Raw genomic sequence first — 21,202 nt, forward strand, 5'->3', positions numbered from 1 at the left:
TTGTTCAAACTATGTCTCCATCACATTCCCTGTTCCATGTAGGTGCATCATTGCTGCTGTCATACACAGAGCCATACCCTTCGCAGAAAATGGTCTCGGTCAATTTGAAGATATGTTTATATGTTCCTGCGTCATTAAAAAATAAAAATGTTTAATTTATTCGGAATACCTGTGTTAAACTGAATGCATTTTTTAAAGAAACACAGAAATTGCTGGAAAAGCTTGCCAGGTCTCTCAGTACCCAGATGATGCAGTTGTACCAGCCTCCACCACTTCCTCTGGCAGCTCATTCCATCCGCACACCACCCTCTGTGTGAAATGGTGCCCTTTAGGCCTCCTCAAAACCTTTCCCCTCTCACTTTCCACCAATGCCCTCTAGTTTTGGACGCCCCTAATCTGGGGAAAACCCCTGACTACTCACCCTATCTATGGCCATTTTGATTTTATAAACCTTTACTGCTGCAAAATGTGACCCTAATCAGCACGAATGGCTGTACTTTCAGTCATTCTGGGCCTAAATTCTGAAATGCAATACTGACACCTCTTCCTTCTCCATCAAGTCACAATTCTAAATCCATTTTAATCAGTTTGTTCAGATGTATCCTGAGACACCTCTGTGGGCTTTACGCCTAGACTTTTGTGCCCGGAGGCAGGGACACTAGCATCGCTCGACAATACCCATAAAGCTGGAACAGTATTCTCCTGTGTGTTTGTTCATCAGACTGTCCTGACATGCTGGGACATACCTCTGCAACAGGCAGAACTTGAATCCAGGCCTTATAGCCCAGAGCAAGGAACACTACAACACAAGTTCAGGAATTGGAATCAAATCCAGAGCTCTGGCTCAGAGACAGGGACACTACCCATTACACTACCATACCCAGATTTTGGGTCATATTTTAGTGCCCACTTTCAGCTTGATGTTGATTTATTATAATCAGGTTACCATTACTGAATTACAAACACTTTGTATTGTTAAACAAATGCAAGATATTTGTCTCAACTGTAGGATATTGAGTATACTTTCTATGCTATCCAAATTAACTATGACCATCTTTAATCGCTATTATCTGTAGTCTGCAATATTAAGGGAAGAAATCCTGCAGACACACTCTGCCCAATGAAGGGTCTCAAATAGATATTTATTACTGAACACCAGAGACGAAGGAAGAGCTTAATTTCTGACCCCAAAACACCGATCACTCTTACCCAACTCTCACGTGTGACTCCCCTTTTCCTAAAACCATGCAATGACACCAGACCGCAGATCACTGTCCAGCCTCTCCTTCCCACTGACTGTGTCTGCAATCTGTCCCTCCTCCCCCTAACCACACAAGGCAAACCAAGCTCAGGGTCTTTGTGAAAATCAAGGCCGGAGTGTGCAGGCCTCCTGGAGAGGGGGAGGGCATTTTAAAATTGAAGGGGGAGGGTGAGCTGACAGTAATATCACTCACTGGGCTGAGGGGTGGCTGATGGAGTTTAGTTTGGATTAATGTGAGGTATTGGATTTGGTAAGTCAAACAACAGCAGGACCTATACAATTAAAAGTAGGGTCTTTGGCAGTGCTGTAGTACAGAAACCTAGGCCGTCAGGTTTAATTCTTTAAAATTTGCATCTCATATAGATAGTGTGGTAAGAAGGTATTTAACACACGTCTTCATAGGACAGACCTTTGAGTATCGGAATTGGGATGTCATGTTGTGGTTGTACAGGACATTGGTGAGACCTCTTCTTGAACTGGGTCCAGTGTGGTAATCCTGCCCGCTCATTCCATAGGCACACCACCCTCTGGGTGAATGCGTTGCCCCTTAGGTCACTTTTAAATGTTTCTCCTCTCACCTTAAGCCTGTGTACTCTAGTTTTGGACTCCCCGTACCCTTAGAAAATTCCGTGACGATTCACTTTGATATTACTGATGTTGATATTATTAAGCTGGAGAGGATTGCGAAGAGATTTACCTGGATGTTGCTGGGAAAGGAGAGAGTGAGCTATAAGGAGAGGCTGGATCGGCTGGGACGTTTTTCACTGAAGAATATGAGATTAAGCAGTAACTATACACAGGTTTATAAACTAATGAGGGTTACAGAGAAGTTGAAGGGCTAGTGTCTTTTCTCTAGAGTTGAGGATTCAAAACTGAGGGTTTTTTAAGGTGCGAGGACAAAAGATTTACGAAAGTCATGAGAGGTGATTGTGTTAGACAGAAGCTGGCTTGTGTGTGGAATGAACTTCCAGAGGAAGTGGTGAAAGCAGGGACAGTTACAACGTTTAAAGGACATTTAGATCAGTACACGGATCAGACATCCGTTTGGATGGTGCTGTGAGCAGCTGCCCTCTCCCCCCTCCTCTCTGAATGTATCCCTGTTGGTTTTCACCCTCTGCCAATGCCTGTGCAGTGGCGTGGGGAGGCCAGCAGAGGGTGGCATTGCATCACTTTAAGCACCACAGAGACTGGCAGACCTGCCCCACACAGAGACACACAGATACACACACACAGCAATTGTTAGGGCGCGGCGTGAAGCTCATCTGGTAATTTAAAATAAACATTAAGAAATACTCAATTCGCCTCGTAAACTGTTAAAATATGTGGGACAGATCTACCAAATTCCACTGTTTAGATAAAAACATCAATTTATTTTTTTCACTCTGAAAGTGAACATTTTACATGAACTATTCACAACTCTGGGACCCTCTATCTCTTAACTTCTTATTACCCGACTCCAGCTCTATAAAAATATACTGTTTCTGGGTTTTCTATCCTCTCATACCACAGGTGCTCGTTAGCTCTCAGTTCAGAACAGTATTCCCTCTCTGTTCCAACTTCATCACATTATACACTGATGAATATCGATAAGTGGGACCTATCCGATTTCTCTTGTTCTGTTGTTTGTCAATATTTCATTCGCTCCGTCTGGTGTGTGTCAGGACTTTTGTTGCTCTATTGACAGCATGTCATTATTCGACTCTGTCCATAGGAATGTATCAATATTTCACTTGCTCACACTCGTGTATGTGGGGCAGGATTGCAGTTGTTTCATGGAGACTGTGGCACTATAACAATCTCAATGTTTGTAGATGGCACCGAACCTGGAAGAACTCTGAAGTGTATGGAGGACAGTGTGGAACTCTAACAGGACAATCACACATTGGTGGAGTGTTCAGGTGTATGGCAGATGGGGATCAGTGTAGAGAAGTTTGAGGTGATACACTTTGGTAGGAAAGACAATGAAAGACAGTTTTAAACAGGCTGTACTGTTATAAAGGGGCGTAGGAGCAGAGGGCGCTGGGTGTATATGAGCACAGATTGTTGAAGATGTCAGGACAAGTGGGGAGAGCAGTGAAGATCACAGATTAGTTTCAATATCTGAGCTGTTTATAGGTGGAGATGTAGGAGGGAGCCTCCGTGCTCCCTTCCTGGGAGGTGGGGGTGACGATGTGTTGTGAGCCCACCCTCCTGCCCACCGAGCCCGTGGGGATTCCATTTGTACCAGCTCGACACAAAAGGGAGATGACATCTGGGCCACGGCTTCTAAGTTGTGCCGGGGGGAAACGGAACTGCCAGTGGGTTTAAAGTGAGAATTGCCCTTCACTCAACATTGCTCCTTCCTCGGTCGGTGGGATGTGGATGTTTCAGAATCTCCACACGAGGTGTCCCGGTCCTCTCCGGCTCCTGCCAGTGTCCTCCCCACATGGCGGGGGGAGGGGGAGGGAACGGATATCGGACACTCCACCACCCGGCTTGGCCCTCCCTGTCCTATTCCAGGCTGTTTCTCCTGGAATAGGACAAAGGGAGGGAGTGAGGGTGGAAGTGGGTGGCCCTGGTCTTAGTGTTAGTGTAGGTGGGGAGGGGGTCATGGTGAGGTGTCCGGAGGGAGTCAGTCCACAGTGCTGTATCCATGCAGTGTTATTGGTGTGAGAGTGAAGTGGGCGGGGGGAGAAGGGAGGGAGAAAGAGAGACAGAGAAAAAGAAACAGAGAGAGAAGGTGCAGCATGAGGCAGTGAGAGTGGTGGACCATGTGCCTTGTTCGGGGTCGGTGCAATAACAGATATACAGTGAGTGTGAGGGAGCAGAGAGAATATGGTGACCCTTACCCTGACAGAGCGAGGAAGGTTATTGATGCTTGCCCTGTATTGCTGGACATTTCTTCAGACCACAGATACTGCACTGAGGTGGGTCGGGAGCTCAGACCATGCTCGGGGGGTCTGGTGGTGTCGCCCCCTCTGGGAAGAGAATGGTCCCCCTCTGTACTAGCCCATCCACCAGGACCTCCGTGCCCCTGTTGACAAACCGTGGTGTAATTGTCCCTTATCCCCCATGCTCGGGGTAAATTGTACAGGACAGCTCCAAACTGAGAAAGTTCAATCGTGTGCCCATTGGGCTTTGAAAGATGACATCAGTGTCAGGGATCACGGAATATCCAGGGGCATCTGGGTGATGGGGTGTACCTCCAGCCATGAAGGACTCCATTTACAAAGCTGTAGAACAAATGTTCATCCAAAACTCTCCATCATCTGACCTCACACCAATATCCCATGTTCCCATCTTTCCTGGGAAGACAGGCTCATGTTACAGAATGTTATCGAAGTGTCTACATTTCAGTATTCTGCAACCAGGGACCACATCCTTCCATGACACTGTCTCTCAGTCTCCCCCTCTCTGTCTATAGCCCAAATCCCTCCCATGTGGTGATATTTAAGCTGATTCCCCCGCCTGGTCTCTCTGGCAGTGATGTTCACACCCACAGTACCCCCTTGTCAGGGCAACAATGGAGATATGGAGCTGTAAATGGGTGGGAGCTGCACATCCTGTCACTTCCAGGATGTGCTGCAAGTTTCCCCACACTGGGCAGGGATCTAACACAGTGTTACTGAGCAATGCACTGGGGTGGGGTACACAGCCCTACATGCTGGGAGTGTAACTGCTCCTGGTCTACAGATCAATGTACTGGGGTGGTGTACACAGTCCTGCATGCTGGGAGGGTAACTGCTCCTGGGTTACAGATCAATGTACTGGGGTGGGGTACACAGTCCTACATGCTGGGAGGGTAACTGCTCCTGGTTTACAGATCAATGCACTGGGGTGGGGTACACAGTCCTACTCACTTGGAGGGTAACTGCTCCAGGTCTGCAAATTAATTCCCGGGTGATCACTGCACGGGTCTCTGTGCTGGTCAGACTATCTGGTTGAGGTTTATAGATAATGCAATGATATGGTTTGTGCAGCTCCCCATGCTGGATGGATATTTGTTTCAGGTTCACACAATAGTGCTCTGCTGTGGTCTGCACAGCTCCCAATGCTGGACAGGTATCTAGTCTGGGGTTATAGATCCATGCCCTCCTGTGGTCTGCACAGCTCCCCATCCTGGACAGATATCTAGTCTGTGTTTATAGATCAGTGCACTGCTGTGGTCTGCACAGCTCCCCGTCCTGGACAAATATCTAGTCGGGTTTATAGATCAATGTTCTGATCTGATCTGCACAGTGTTCCATTCTGGACAGATCGCTGGACTGTATTGACCAGTGTAATGGGTGAATCTGGACAGATTGCTGGGTTGTACTGAGCAGGACACTGACCTGGTCTGTACAGTGTTCCACGGTGAACAGATATCTCCTCTGGGTGTATGGTGTCTGGGCTGGTTCTGTGAGGTGGATTGAGAATGTGGTATATCTAACCATTTCAGCTGATCTGGCGATGCCTTTAGTTCCCATTCCTGTGATTGGACCCTCCGTTCTCACCCCATTAATGTTACAGTGTGTCCAGGCACAGTACATCATGTTGGTGGGGTGGCTAGGGGGGAAAGGTCATGGACAGGTCAAGGGGTTCCCCGGAATGTTCTGTCCCGGACATTCTATAACTGATATTTCCCGGAACGTTCTGTCCCCGACATTCTATAACTGACATTCCCCGGAACGTTCTGTCCCTGACATTCTATAACTGCCATTCCCCGGAATGTTCTGTCCCCAACATTCTATAACTGACATTCCCCGGAACGTTTTGTCCCTGACATTGTATAACTGTCATTCCCCGGAACGTTCTGACCCCACATTCTATAACTGTCATTCCCCGGAACGTTCTGTCCCTGACATTCTATAACTGCCATTCCCCGGAATGTTCTGTCCCCAACATTCTATAACTGACATTCCCCGGAACGTTTTGTCCCTGACATTCTATAACTGTCATTCCCCGGAACGTTCTGACCCCACATTCTATAACTGTCATTCCCCGGAACGTTCTGTCCCTGACATTGTTTGTGAACGGTCGGACGTCAGTGAATTGAACAAACGATAAGATCCCGAGGGAAGAGATCCCGTTCCAGGGAGAAGGAGACACTGTTCCGGAGTCCCCTCAGGTGAATACGTTTTCCCTGCGTTTACATTTCTTCACGACACAGGATCGACCACAATTTAGACCAAAATACAGGAAATTCCCAAACTCCGTTTGTCTTCAGGAAACTGGGAGAGAATCCTTCAGGACAGCAACGTTCCCATCCTCTGTATTAGGAACTGGAAAGGAGTGACCTGTGTCTGCTCTCGAATGATCGAGTGTGTGGGAATGTTCTAGAAACCATCTGTCCTTATGGATGTGTCTCTGTGTGTTTGGGGAGGGAGGGTTTCTTGTGTTTTATGTCACATTTTTGTCAGTAAATCAGACCTTCCCATTTGTTATTCCAGCTCCAATTATTTTATTAAATCCCTGAATACAGGGACACATTTGAAAATCCCACTGGGTCTCCAATAAAACGGGTCCCTTTGCCTCCAGGCTGATGGATAATGGATTTGTTTTCCTTCCTCACAGTTAACGTAGTGACCATCTACGTCCTGCTTTATAAAGATTGTGGATTGTCTCCATGTGTCAGACGTTACCTGGGGGCCATGGCAGCGGCGGATCTCCTGGTCATTATCCTCGACCTGATCCTGAGACACATTCCCATTGTTTATCGGGGACATTTTTATTTCCTGAAGTACTTCGTCCCCGTGTGTAATGTCCACGCCGTCCTGCTTTATGCAGCCACTGACTGCTCTGTCTGGTTCACCGTCACTTTCACCTTTGATCGGTTTGTGGCCATTTGTTGCCAGAAGCTGAAAAGTAAATATTGCAGTGAGAATACGGCGGCTGTGGTTCTGGGAACAGTGACTGTGCTGAGCTGTTTAAAGAACATTTCCTGGTATTTTATGCTCACGACTCGGTATTGGCTGGAGAACGTCCCCTGGTTTTGTGATGTAACAGTCGCTGTTCTAATCTCCAGTGTCTGGGTCACAATCGAGTTCCTCCACTACATTCTAACCCCGTGTGTCCCATTTCTCCTGATTCTGCTGCTCAATGTTCTCACCGTCAGACACATTTTAGTGACCAGCAGAGCCCGCAGGAGACTCCGCGCTCACAACAATGGGGACGCTCAGTCTGACACTGAAATGAGAAACCGAAAAAAATCCATCATTTTACTGTTTGTGATCTCGGCCAATTTCATCCTGTTATGGTCAACGTTCATGCTGTATTCTATATGGATTCGGATGTGGTATATCGGTTATTACTCTGTGTATCTCTATCCCTTTGTACAGGAATTGGGCTTCATGCTGCAGCTCCTCAGTTGCTGCACAAACACAGCGATTTATGCCGTGACCCAGACTAAGTTCAGGCAGCAGCTGAAGAATGTGCTGAAATATCCCTTCTCCCAAATCCATCCATCAATCAAATTCCCTCATTAATCAATCCATCCGAGATTTTCTCATTTCAGTTCAGTTTTTCAGCGAAGGAGCAGCCTGTCACTATGGTAACAGACTGAGGGTAACGCTGGTTTGTCCATCCTCATCCCACAGGGGGGTTACAGGGAAACATTTCAATGTTTCTCACAACTCAGGGGCCAGTGAGAAAAGGCACCATCCCACTGACTGTATCCATCACTTCCATTTGTTAACAATAAAAATGTTGATTAAAACATGCCGAGCAGCAGAGTGACCGATGTTGTTATGTGTCTTTGTGTTGGAGAAGCTGAGCTGGAGAGGGACACACTCAGCCCCAAGTCCTGGTCCTCAGGGAAGGGGAGGGCACCGAGCCCTGAGCTCAGGAGCTGGGTTTAACTCCCCCTGACCACCCTCCTCACTCCAACCTGGCCTCCCCATTTCCTCTCCCCCACTTTTCCTCCTCAATTCTCTCCCCCCCTCTCTCTCTTTCTGCACACTCTCTCTTTCTCACCACCTCTCCCTTTCACTCTTTCTCGTCCCTTCTCAGACACCCCTCCCAACCCCTGTTTCTCCACCTGCCTCCAATATTCTTTCTGCCTCACTCTCCCCCTCTCTCTCTCACACCCCCAACATGAATTTCTCCACCTGCCTCCATTCTTCTCTCTCCCCCTCCCCCTCACTCTATCTCTCTCCTGCCGTTCTGTCTCCCTCCTGCAATTCCGTCTCTACACCATTTTCCCCAACTCCCACTTCCCACATCTCTAGATCATCTCACCCCCATCACCCCACACGCAGCGTCACCACCAGCCCCCAGTCTCTGGGTCAGAGTGAGAGGGAAGGACCAGGGAAACAGAGTGTGTCAGAGACAGAGGAAGGGCGGGACAGGAGGGAGAGAGATTCAGTCAGAGAGAAACGGTGGGAGGTGGGGGGAGAGAGAGACCAAGGTAGTGGGATCGAGAGTGAGAGAAGATGGAGAGAGAGCGAAAGAGCAGGGAGAGACAGAGGGAGAGAGAAAGGGAAGGGAGAGATAAGGTGAGGGGGGGGGGGAGAGACAAGTAGGGGAGGACATAATGAGACAAGTGTCAGAGAGAGAGGGGACAGAGAGAGAGAGGCGGGACAGAGAGAGGGTGACAGAGAGAGGGTGACAGAGAGAGGAGGGAGATAGAAAGGGTCAGAGAGAAGGGGACAGAGAGTGGGGGAGATAGAGGGGGTCAGAGAGAGAGGGTGTCAGAGAGAGAGGGGGACAGAGAGAGGGGGCAGAGAGAGGGCGACAGAGAGAGGGGACAGAGAGACAGGGGCAGAGAGAGGGGGACAGAGAGAGGGGGCAGAGAGAGAGGGGGATAGAGAGAGGGGAGACAGAGTATGGGGAAGATAGAGGGGGACAGAGAGAGAGGGGGACAGAGAGAGAGGGACAGAGAGAGGGGGCAGAAAGAGAGGGACAGTGAGAGGAATGAAAGAGAGAGGCGGGTGGGAGGGAGAAGGGGCAGAGAGGATGCGACAGAGGGGTACAGAGTGTGGGGAGTGAGGGGGTCAGAGAGAGGGGGACAGAGAGTGGGGCGATGGAGAGAGTGGGGGACAGAGAGGGGGGCAGAGAGAGAGGGAGCAGAGAGAGGGCGACAGAGGCGGACAGATAGCGGGGGAGAGATAGAGGGGACAGAGACAGGAGGACAGAGAGAGGGGGACATAGAGGGGGGAGAGAGAGAGGGACAGAGAGAGGGGGCGGAAAGAGAGGGACAGTGAGAGGAATGAAAGAGAGAGGCGGGTGGGAGGGAGAAGGGGCAGAGAGGATGCGACAGAGGGGCACAGAGAGTGGGGGAGATAGAGGGGGTCAGAGAGAGGGGGACACAGAGAGGGGTACAGAGTGTGGGGAGTGAGGGGGTCAGAGAGAGGGGGACAGAGAGTGGGGCGATGGAGAGAGTGGGGGACAGAGAGGGGGGCAGAGAGAGAGGGAGCAGAGAGAGGGCGACAGAGGCGGACAGATAGCGGGGGAGAGATAGAGGGGACAGAGACAGGAGGACAGAGAGAGGGGGACAGAGAGGGGGGACAGAGAGAGGGGGCCAGAGAGAGAGGAGGCAGAGAGACGGGGACAGAGAGAGGGGGACAGAGAGAGAGGGGGTCAGAGAGGGAGGGGGACAGAGACGGGCAGAGAGAGAGGGGGACAGTCAGGGGGTACAGAGAGAGGCGGGTCGGAGAGACTGGTGGTCAGAGAGAGAGTGACAGCGAGAGGGGGACAGAGAGTGGGGGAGATACATGGGGTCAGCGAGAGAGGGAGGCAGAAAGAGGCGACAGAGAGAGGGGGGCAGAGAGAGGGCGACAGAGAGAGGGGGACAGAGAGAGAAGGGGACAGAGAGAGGGGGGACAGAGAGAGGGGGACAGAGAGAGGGGGGACAGAGAGTGGGAGAGATAGAGGGGGGCAGAGAGAGGGTGGGATAGAGAGAGGGGCAGAGAGAGAGATGGGGGCAGACAGAGGGGGACAGAGTGAGGGGGCAGAGAGAAAGGGGGACAGAGAGAGGAGGAGTGATAGAGGAGCACAGAGAGTGGGGGCAGTAGAGGAGGTCAGAGAGAGGGTGACAGAGAGAGGGGGATATAGATCGGGGCAGAGAGAGGGGGACAGAGTGGGGGAGAGGGGGGTCAGAGAGAGGTAGACAGAGAGTGGTGGGATGGAGAAAGTGGGGGACAGAGAGAGAGAGGGTGACAGAGAATGGGGCAGAGAGGGAGGGAGAGATAGAGAGAACAGAGAGAGGGGGGCAGAGAGAGGGGGTCAGAGACAGGGGACAAAGAGAGGGGGACAGAGAGAGAGAGGGTGACAGAGAGTGCGGCAGATAGAGGGGGCAGAGAGAGGGGTACAGAGTGGAGGGAGAGAGGGGGTCAGAGACAGGGGGACAGAGAGTGGGGGGATGGAGAGAGTGGGGGACAGAGAGGGGCAGAGAGAGAGGGGGACAGTCAGGGGGTACAGAGAGAGGCGGGTCGGAGAGACTGGTGGTCAGAGAGAGGGTGACAGCGAGAGGGGGACAGAGAGTGGGGGAGATACATGGGGTCAGCGAGAGAGGGAGGCAGAAAGAGGCGACAGAGAGAGGGGGGGCAGAGAGAGGGCGACAGAGAGAGGGGGACAGAGAGAGAAGGGGACAGAGAGAGAGGGGGACAGAGAGAGGGGGACAGAGAGAGGGGGGGACAGAGAGTGGGGGAGATAGAGGGGGGCAGAGAGAGGGTGGGATAGAGAGAGAGGGGCAGAGAGAGAGATGGGGAAGACAGAGGGGGACAGAGTGAGGGGGCAGAGAGAAAGGGGGACAGAGAGAGGAGGAGTGATAGAGGAGCACAGAGAGTGGGGGCAGTAGAGGAGGTCAGAGAGAGGGTGACAGAGAGAGGGGGATATAGATCGGGGCAGAGAGAGGGGGACAGAGTGGGGGAGAGAGGGGTCAGAGAGAGGTAGACAGAGAGTGGTGGGATGGAGAAAGTGGGGGACAGAGAGAGAGAGGGTTACAGAGAATGGGGCAGAGAGGGAGGGAGAGATAGAGAGAACAGAGAGAGGGGGGCAGAGAGAGGGGGGCAGAGAGAGGGGACAAAGAGAGGGGGACAGAGAGAGAGAGGGTGACAGAGAGTGCGGCAGATAGAGGGGGCAGAGAGAGGGGTGACAGAGGGAGGGGGGACAGAGAGACGGTGACAGAGAGGGGGAGAGAGAGGGCGGCAGAGAGAGGGGAACTGAGAAAGGGGGAGGGGGCAGAGAGAGGGGTGTCTGAGAGAGAGGGGGACAGAGAGAGAGGGGAACAGAGACAAGGTACAGCCAGTGGGGGAGATAGAAGGGGTCTGAGAGGGGGAAGAGAGGGAGGGGGGCAGAGAGAGGGCGACAGATAGAGGGCAGACAGAGGGAGGCGGGAGAGGGACAGAGAGAGGGGGGACAGAGAGAGGGGGACAGAGGGAGGGGGGACATAGAGACAGTGACAGAGAGGGGGCAGAGAGAGGACGATAGCGAGGGGGCAGAGAGAGGGCGACAGAGAGGGGGGGAAAGAGAAAGGGGGACATAGAGTGATGGGACAGAGAAAGGGGGGACAGAGAGATGGGGTGACAGAGAAAGAGTGACAGAGAGAGGGGGTGACACAGACAGGGGGACAGAGGGAGGGGGGCAGAGAGACGGTGACAGAGAGGGGGAGAGAGAGAGAGGGGGGACAGAGAGAGGAGTGACAGAGAGTGGGGGTGACAGAGACCGGGGTACAATGGGAGGGGGACAGAGAGACAGTGACAGAGAGGGGGGAGAGAGAGGGCAACTCAGATAGGGGGACAGAGAGAGGGGGGCAGAGAGAGAGGGACAGTGAGAGGAGGGAAAGAGAGAGGCGGGTGGGAGGGAGAAGGGGGCAGAGAGAAGGCGACAGAGGGGCACAGAGAGTGGGGGAGATAGAGGGGGTCAGAGAGAGGGGGACAGAGAGAAGGGTACAGAGTGGGGGAGAGAGAGGGTCAGAGACAGGGGTACAGAGAGTGGGGGGATGGAGAGAGTGGGGGACAGAGAGGGGGGCAGAGAGAGAGGGAGTAGAGAGAGGGCGACAGAGGGGGACAGATAGCGGGGGAGAGATAGAGGGGACAGAGAGGAGGACAGAGAGAGGGGGACAGAGAGAGTGGGACAGAGGGATTGGGGACAGAGAGACGGTGACAGAGAGGGGGGAGAGAGAAGGCGACAGAGAGGGGGCAGAGAAAGTGTGGACAGAGAGAGGGGGGACAGAGAGGAGGGTAGAGAGATAGGGGTGACAGGGAGACGAGGGACAGAGAGAGTGGGACAGAGAGAGGGCGACAGAGAGAGGGGGACAGAGAAAAAGGGGACAGAGAAAAGGAAGGACAGAAAGAGATGTTCAGAGAGAGGGGAGAGAGAGAGGGGAAAGAGAGAGGACGAGACACAGGGGACAGAGAGGGTGGACAGATAGAGGCGGAACAGAGAGGGGGACAGAGAGAGTGGGGACAGAGAGAGGGGGCTGAGAGAGTGGGGACAGAGAGAGGGGAGAACCGAGAGACGTTGACAGAGCGGGGGGAGAGAGACAGAGACAGAGAGGGGGGACGGAGAGAGGAAGGCAGAGAGAGGGGGGACAGCGAGAGGTGACAGAGAGAGAGGGGGACAGAGAGAGAGGGGGAGAGAGAGAGGGGGGACAGAGAGAGAGAGGGGGAGAGAGAGAGGGGGGACAGAGAGTGTGGCAGATAGAGGGGGATAGAGAGGGGTGACAGAGAGAGGGGGGGCAGAGGGAGGGGGGACAGAGAGATGGTGACAGCGAGGGGGCAGATATAGATGGTCAGAGAGAGGAGATAGAGAGAGCGGGAAAAGGGGAAGGTGGGCAGAGAGAGGGCGACAGAGAGAGGGGCAGAGAGAGGGAGTCGTGGGGGGCACAGAAAGAGGGGGGACAGAGAGGGGGGTATAGAGAGCCGGTGAAAGAGAGGGGGCAGAGAGAGGGCGACAGAGAGAGAGGGGAGAGAGAGAGAGGGGTGACAGAGAGATAGAGTGACATGGAGAGAGTGACAGTGGGAGGGGGGCAGAGAGCGTGGGACAGAGGGAGGGGGGACAGTATGACAGTGACAGAGAGGGGTGAGACAGAGGGGGAAAGACAGAGGGGGACAGAGGGAGGGTGGACAGAGAGACGGTGACAGAGAGGGGGGAGGGAGAGGGTAACAGAGAGGGGGCAGAGAAAGGGGGGACAGAGAGGGGGGGACAGAGAGACGGGTGACAGAGCGCGGGGAGAGAGAGGGCGACGGAGAGAGGGGGACAGAGAGAGAGGGACAGAGGGAGGGGAACAGAAAGACGGTGACAGAGGGGGCAGAGAGAGGGCGACAGAGAGAGGGGGACAGAGAAAGGGGGGATAGAGAAAAGGGGGGACTGAGAGAGGCGGTCAGAGAGAGGGCAACAGAGAGACGGGGGCAGAGAGACAGGGGGGCAGCGAGAGGGGGACGGAGAGAGGGCGACAGAAAGACGGGGGGGCAGAGAGAGAGGGGGCAGAGAGTGGGGGGACAAAGAGAGGGGGGCAGAGAGAGGGGTGACAGAGCGGGGGGAGAGTAAGGGCGACAGAGAGAGGGGGACAGAGAGAGAGGGACAGAGGGAGGGGAACAGAAAGACGGTGACAGAGAGGGGGCAGAGAGAGGGCGACAGAGAAAGGGGGACAGAGAAATGGGGGACAGAGAAAAGGGGGGACAGAGACAGGCAGTCAGAGAGGGGGGGGAGAGAGAGGCGGGTGGGAGAGAGAAGGGGGCAGAAAGTGGGTGACAGAGAGAGGGGGACAGAGAGAGGGGGAGATAGAGGGGGACAGAGAGAGAGGGGGGACAGCGAGAGGGGGACAGAGAGAGGGCGACAGAAAGACGGGGGCAGAGAGAGGGGGGGCAGAGAATGGGGAGACAAAGAGAGGGGACAGAGAGAGGGGACAGAGAGGGAGGGGACAGAGAGAGGCGACAGAGAGGGTGGACAGAGAGAGGCGGGACAGAGAGAGGGGACAGAGAGTGGGGGAGATAGAGGGGGACAGAGGAGGGAAAGAGAGAGGGGACAGAGAGTTGTGGTGATAGAGGGGGTCAGAGAGAGGAGGACAGAGAGCGGGGGGCACAGAGAGAGAGGGGGACAGAGAGAGAGGGAGAGAGAGAGGGGGACACACAGAGAGAGGGGGACAGAGAGAGAGGGGGGACAGGGGGGGACAGAGAGAGGGGGCAGAGAGTGTGGCAGATAGAGGGGGGCAGAGAGAGGGGGTACAGAGAGAGAGGGGACAGTGAGAGGGGGAGAGAGAGAGAGGGAGACACAGAGAGAGGGGGACAGAGAGAGGGGAGACGGGGGAAAAGGGGGGACAGAGAGAGGGGGGCAGAGAGTGGGGGGAGAGAGAGGCGGGTGGGAGAGAGAGGGGGGCAGAAAGAGGGTGACAGAGAGAGGGGGACAGAGAGAGGGGGAGATAGAGGAGGACAGAGTGAGAGGGGGACAGAGTGAGATGGACAGAGAGTTGGGGACAGAGAGAGGGGGACAGAGTGGTGACAGAGAGTGCGCGAGATAGAGGGGGTCAGAGAGAGGAGGACAGAGAGAGAGGGGGCTGATAGAGTCGGGACAGAGAGAGGGGAGAACAGAGAGACTTTGACAGAGCGGGTGGAGAGAGAGACGACGACAGAGCGGGGGGACGGAGAGAGGAGGGCAGAGAGAGGGGGGACAGAGAGAGAGGGACAGAGAGAGAGGGGGACAGAGAGAGAGGGGATCAGAGAGAGGGGGAGACAGAGAGAGGGGGGCAGAGAGTGGGGCAGATAGATGGGGTGACAGAGAGAGGGGGGAAAGAAAGGGGGTGACAGAGAGAGGCCGGAGAGAGAGAGTGGACAGAGAGTCGGGGAGATAGAGACAGGGGGTTAAAGAGAGGGGACAGAGAGGTGGGGAGATAGAGGGGGTCCGAGAGAGGGGGTCAGAGAGAGGGGGGCACAGAGAGAGAGGGGGACAGAGAGGGAGGGCGACAGAGAGAGGGGGACAGAGAAAGGGGGGACAGAGAGAGGGGGGGCAGAGAGAGGGGGGAACAGAGACCGGGGACAACGAGTGGGGGAGATATAGGGGGTCAGAGAGAGGGGGCAGAGAGAGGGGACAATGGGAAGGGGGACAGAGAGAGGGCGAGAGAGAGGGGGCAGGAAGAGGGAGGTGTGGGGGGCACAGAGAGAGGAAGGACAGAGGGGGGGACAGAGAGACGGTGACAGAGAGGCAGCAGAGAGAGGGCGACAGAAAGGGGGCAGAGAGAGGGCGACAGAGGGGGGTACAGAGAAAGTGGGGACACAGAGACGGGGGACGGAGAGGGGGGAACAGACAAAGCGGGAGAGAGAGAGGGGAGAGAGAGAGAGAGGTGACAGAGAGAGAGTGACAGAGAGAGTGAGGGGGACAGACAGACGGGGGCAGAGAGAGTGGGGGCAGAGAGAGGCGGGACAGGGAGAGGGGGACAGAGAGAGGGCGACAGAGAGGGTGGAGAGAGAGATGCGGGACAGAGAGAGGGGGCAGAGAGTGGGGAAGATAGAGGGGGACAGAGAGGGGGGACAGAGAGAGAGGCGGGACAGAGAGAGGGGACAGAGAGTGGGGGAGATAGAGGTGGTCAGAGAGAGTGGGACAGAGAGAGGGGGACATAGAGGGGGGAAAGAGGGAGGGGGAAAGAGAGAGGGTGAAAGAGAGGGGGGAGAGGGGGCGACAGAGAGAGGGGAACAGAGAGAGGGCGCGCAGAGAGAGTGGGGACAGAGACAGGGGACAGCGAGTGGGGGAGATATAGGCGGTCAGAGAGAGGGGACAGAGACAGGGGACAGCAAGTGTGGGAGATATAGGGGGTCAGAGAGAGGGGACAGAGGTATGGGACAGAGAGAGAGGGACAGAGAGAGGGGGAGAGAGAGAGGGGGCAAGAGAGGGGGGACAGGGAGAGAGGGGGCAGAGAGTGGGGGGACAGAGTGAGGGGGGAGAGAGAGGGGACAGCGAGAGGGGACAGAGAGGGGGGACAGAGAGAGGCGGGACAGAGAGAGGGGACACAGAGTGGGGGAGAGAGAGAGGGACAGAGGGAGGGGGACAGAGAGAGAGGACAGAGAGTCGGGAAGATAGAGGGGTTCTGAGAGAGGGTCAGAGAGAGAGGCGGGACAGAGACAGGGGACAGAGAGTTGGGGAGATAGAGGGGGACAGGGAGAGGGGGACAGAGAGAAGGGGACAGAGCGAGGGGGGACAGAGAGTGGGGGCACAGAGAGACGGTGACAGAGAGGGGTCACAGAGAGGGCGACAGAGAGGTGGCAGAGAGACGCCGACAGAGGGGGGGGGGACAGAGAAAGGGGAGACACAGAGAGAGGGGACAGAGAGAGGGGGGACAAAGGGGGGGGCAGAGAGAGGGCGACAGAGAGAGGCAGAGAGAGAAGGAGGCGTGGGGGGGACAGAGAGAGGGTGGACAGAGGGGGGGAACAGAGAGAGGTGGACAGAGGGAGGGGGGACAGGGAAACGGTGACAGAGAGGGGGCAGAGAGAGTGCGACAGAGAGGGTGCAGAGAGAGGGGGGACAGAGAGAGGGGACAGAGAGTGGGGGAGATGGACGGGGACAGAGAGAGTGGGACAGAGAGAGGGGACAGAGAGAGGGGACAGAGGTAGGGGGACAGAGAGAGATGGACAGAGTGAGGGGGAAAGAGAGAGAAGGGCAAGAGAGGGGGACAGGGAGAGAGGGGTCAGAGAGTGGGGGGACAGAGTGAGGGGGGAGAGAGAGGGGACAGAGAGAGGGGACAAATAGGGGGGACAGAGAGAGGCGGGACAGAGAGAGGGGACACAGAGTGGGTGAGTTAGAGAAGGCCAGATGGAGGGGGACAGAGAGAGACGACAGAGAGTCGGGAAGATAGAGGGGTTCTGAGAGAGGGGACAGAGAGAGAGGCGGGACAGAGAGTGGGGGAGATAGAGGGTGACAGAGAGAGGGGAGAAAGAGAGAAGGGGACAGAGCGAGGGGGGACAGAGAGTGGGGGCACAGAGAGACGGTGACAGAGAGGGCGACAGAGAGGTGGACAGAGAAAGGGGGGACACAGAGAGAGGGGACAGAGGGGGGGCAGAGAGAGGGGGACAGAGAGAGAGGGGGACAAATGGGGTCAGAGAGAGGGCGTCAGAGAGAGGCAGAGAGAGAAGGAGGCGTGGGGGGGACAGAGAGAGGGTGGACAGAGGGGGGGAACAGAGAGAGGTGGACAGAGGGAGGGGGGACAGGGAAACGGTGACAGACAGGGGGCAGAGAGAGGGCGACAGAGAGGGGGGGACAGAGAGAGGGGACAGAGAGTGGGGGAGATAGAGGGGAACAGAGAGAAAGAGACAGAGAGAGGGGACAGAGAGAGGGGACAGAGAGAGGGGACAGAGATTCGGGGAGATAGAGGGGGGTCAGAGAGAGGGGGACAGAGAGAAGGGGGACCTAGAGGGGGGACAGAGCGAGGGGGAAAGAGAGAGGGTGGCAGAGAGGAGGAGAGAGAGGGCGACAGAGAGAGGGGATCCGAGAGAGGGGGCGCAGAGTGAGGGGGGGACAGAGACAGGGGACAGCGTGTGGGGGAGATATAGGGGCTCAGAGAGAGGGGACAGAGATAGGGGGACAGAGAGAGGGGCAGAGAGTGGGAGGCGTGGGGGGCACAGAGAGGGGGGGGACAGAGAGAGTGGGGCAGAGAGACGGTGACAGAGAGGGGGCACAGAGAGGGCGACGGGGGGGACAGTGAAAGGGGAACACAGAGAGAGGGGGACAGAGAGAGGGGGGACAGAGAGAGAGGGGGACAGAGAGAGGGGGGACAGAGAGAGGGGACAGAGAGAGTGGGACAAAGGCGGGGCAGAGAGAGGGCGACAGAGAGAGGCAGAGAGAGGGAGGCGTGGGAATCACAGAGAGCGGGGAGACAGAGAGAGTGGGGCAGAGAGACGGCGACGGAGAGGGGGCAGAGAGAGGGCGACATGGAGGGGGCAGATACACGGCGACAGAGGGATGTGGACAGAGAAAGGGGGGACACAGAGAGAGAAGGGGCAGAGAGAGGGGAGAGAGAGAGAGGGGGACAGAGAGAGGTGGACAGAGGGAGGGGGGACAGAGAGACGGTAACAGAGAGGGGGAAGAGAGAGTGCGACAAAGAGGGGGCAGAGAGAGGGCGACAGGGGGGGACAGAGAAAGGGGGGACAGAGAGAGGGGGGACAGAGAGAGGGGAGAGAGAGATGGGGAGAGAGAGAGGGGTGACAGAGAGAATGACAGAGGGAGAGGGGTCAGTGAGAGGGTGACAGAGAGAGGGGAGACAGTATGACGGTGACAGAGAGGGGGGAGAGAGAGGGCGACTCAGAGAGGGGGACAGAGAGGGGGGGGACAGAGAGAGGGGGACAGAGGGAGGGGGGACAGAGAGACGGTGACAGAGAGGGGGGAGAAAGAGGGTGACAGAGATGGGGCAGAGAAAGGGGGGACAGAGCGCGGGGAGACACAGATGGTGGGAAAGAGAGAGGGGTGACAGAGTGAGGGGGGACAGAGAGAGTGGGACAGAGGGAGGTGGGACAGAGAGGCGGTGACAGAGAAAGGGGGACAGAGAAAAGGGGGGACAGAGAGAGGCGGTCAGCGTGAAGGGGTCAGAGAGAGGGGAACAGAGAGAGAGGGGAGAGAGAGAGGGAGGACAGAGAGAGGTGGACAGAGAGAGGGGACAGAGAGATGGAGGGACAGAGAGATGGGGGACAGAGAGAGAGGGCAGAAAGAGGAGGGGACAGAGAGAGAGGAACAGAGAGAGGGGGAGAGAGAGGGGGACAGAGAGAGGGGGACAGAGTGAGGGGGACAGAGAGAGGGGACAGAGAGGGTGGGCAGATAGAGGCGGGACAGAGAGTGGGGGAGATAGAGGGGGACAGAGAGAGGGGGGACAGAGAGAGGTGGACAGAGAGAGTGAGGGGGACAGAGAGAGGGGTCAGAGAGAGTGGGGGCAAGAGAGGGGGCAACAGGGAGAGGGGGACAGAGTGAAGGCGACAGAGAGAGAGGGGGCAGAGAGAGAGTGGGCAGAGAGTGGGGGGAAAGAGTGAGGAGGGCAGAGAGAGGGGACAGAGAGAGGGGACAGAGAGGGTGGACAGAGAGAGGCGGGACAAGAGAGGGGACAGAGAGTGGGGGAGATAGAGGGGGACAGAGAGTGGGGGACAGAGAGAGAGGACACAGAGTCGGGAAGATAGAGGGGGTCAGAGAAAGGGGGACAGAGAGAGAGGCGGGACAGAGAGAGGGGACATAGAGTGGGGGATATAGAGAGGGACAGAGATAGGGGGACAGAGAGAGGGGGAACAGAGAGAGGAGGACAGAGGGAGGGGCGAAGAGTGACGGTGACAGAGATGGGAGATAGAGAGTGGGACAGAGAGAGGGGGACAGAGGGAGGGGGGACAGAGAGACGGTGACAGAGAGGGGGCAGAGAGAGGTGACAGAGAGAGGTGACAGAGAGAGGGGGACAGAGAAAGGGGGGACAGAGAAAAGGGGGTCAGAGAGAGGCGGTCAGAGTGATGGGGTCAGATGGGGTCAGTGGCGGCACGGTGGCACAGTGGTTAGCACTGCTGCCTCACAGCTCCTGAGACCCGGGTTCAATTTCCGCCTCAGGCGACTGACTGTGTGGAGTTTGCACGTTCACCCCGTGTCTGCGTGGGTTTCCTCCGGGTGCTCCGGTTTCCTCCCACAGTCCAAAGGATGTGCAGGTCAGGTGAATTGGCCATGCTAAATTGGCCATAGTGTTAGGTAAGGGGTAGATGTAGATGTAACAGGGCTGGGGGAGGGGCTGGTGCTTGATGGGGTTGGGGTGAGGGGGCAGTGATGGACGGGGTTGCGGAGTGGGTGGAGTCGGACGGGGTTGGGGAGGTGGCGATGTTGGACCGTGTTGGGGGAGGGGACAGTGCTGGACAGGGTTGGGGAAGGGGGCGGTTTTAGACAGGTTTGGGGTAGGGAGCGGTGTTGGACGGGGTTGGGGAGGCGACTGTGTTGGACGGTTTTGTGGGTGGGGGTGGTGTTTGATGGGGTTGGGGGGAGGGTGCAGTGATGGAGGGGTTTGAGGGGAGGGTGCAGTGTTTTACGGGGTTTGGGAAGGGGCAGTGTTGGACGGGGTTGGGCCAGGGGGTGGTGTTGGTTGGGGCTGGGGAGGGGACAGTGTTGGACGGGGTTGGGGAGGGGTTGGTGTTGGACGGGGTTGGGGAGGGTTCTCTTTGGAACGGGGCTGGGGGAGTGGGCGGTGTTGAATGGGATTGGTGGAGGGGGTGGTGTTAGACGGAGTTGGGGGAGGTGGCGGTGTTGCACGGGATTGGGGAGGGGGTCGTGTTTGACGGGTTTGGGGAGTGCGCAGTGTTGGACGGGGTAGGGGTGGGTTCGTTTTTGAACATGGCTGGGGGAGTGGGTGGTGTTCGATGGGGTTGGTGGAGGGAGCATGGGGCGGTGTTGGACAGGGTTGGGGAGGGTGCGGTGTTGAATGGGGTTGGGGAGGGGGCAGTGTATGACATAGTTGGGGGATGGGGCGGTGTTGGGGTGGGGATGGTGTTGGACTAGGTTGGGATGAGGGAGCAGTGTTTGACAAAGTTGGGGTGGGGGCGGTGTTGGGCCATGTTGCAGAGGGGGCGGTTTTGAACGTGGCTGTGGGAATGGGCAGTGTTGGATGGTGTTGATGGAGGGGGCGGAATTAGATGGTGTTTAGAAGGGTCGGTTTTGGACGGGGTTGGAGGAGGGGGCGGTGTTGGACGGGGTTGGGGAGGGGGCGGTGTTGGACGGTTTTGGGGTTGGGGCAGCGTTTGATAGGGTTGGGAAGGGGGCAGTGTTTGACCAGTTTGGGTGGAGGCGGCAGTGTTAGACGGTGTTGTGGATGGGGGTAGCGTTGGATGGGGTTGGGGTGGGGGCCGTGTTGAACCGTGTTGGGGAGGCGGCGGTTTTGAATGGGGCTTGGGGAGTGGACGGTGTTGGATGGTGTTGGTGGAGGGGGCGGAGTTGGATGGTGTTGGGGAGGGGGCGGTTGTGAACGGGACTGGGGAAGTGTGCAACGTTGGATGATGTTGGTGGAGGGGGCGGTGTTGGACAGAGTTGGGGGAGGGGGCGGTGTTGGAA

The sequence above is a fragment of the Chiloscyllium punctatum genome, chromosome 14, assembly GCF_047496795.1.
Source record: "Chiloscyllium punctatum isolate Juve2018m chromosome 14, sChiPun1.3, whole genome shotgun sequence".
In the NCBI taxonomy this organism is placed as follows: domain Eukaryota; kingdom Metazoa; phylum Chordata; class Chondrichthyes; order Orectolobiformes; family Hemiscylliidae; genus Chiloscyllium; species Chiloscyllium punctatum.